Source organism: Sinocyclocheilus rhinocerous, unplaced genomic scaffold, assembly GCF_001515625.1.
Source record: "Sinocyclocheilus rhinocerous isolate Xijiao unplaced genomic scaffold, SAMN03320098_v1.1 scaffold820, whole genome shotgun sequence".
Lineage (NCBI taxonomy): Eukaryota > Metazoa > Chordata > Actinopteri > Cypriniformes > Cyprinidae > Sinocyclocheilus > Sinocyclocheilus rhinocerous.
In genome coordinates, this window is record NW_015670386.1 from 987,932 (window position 1) to 988,257 (window position 326).

General features: G+C 40.2%; 1 protein-coding gene across 4 annotated transcripts in view; it reads right to left on the reverse strand.

Annotated features, from left to right (window-relative positions):
- tnrc6ba (trinucleotide repeat containing adaptor 6Ba) overlaps positions 1-326 on the reverse strand; it is a 39,733-nt gene that overhangs the window by 6,446 nt on the left and 32,961 nt on the right. The window lies entirely within an intron of this gene.

A 326-nucleotide genomic window follows, 5' to 3' on the forward strand; every position in this document is an offset into this window, starting at 1 on the left:
ACAAACGATACTGTTATCGATACTTGCGTTGTTTTATCTCCATATACTTCAATGTTAATGGACAAAGCTGCTGCTTGTCATTTTCCTTCACTGAATGATGTGGCCGACGTTTGCTCGACGTGCGTTATATCCACGGTGTGAGTTTGCATGCAATCAGTCATCGCGGCAAGAGTGAAACGTTCGAAAGTGTGGAATCACGTTACAAAACTAAGCGACACCAGTGTCAGATGCAATATTTGCAGTAGTGTAATAGTGAACAAAGGAGGCAACACTAGTAATATAATGAAACATTTACTAACAAAACACAACATCTACCTCAAGCAATG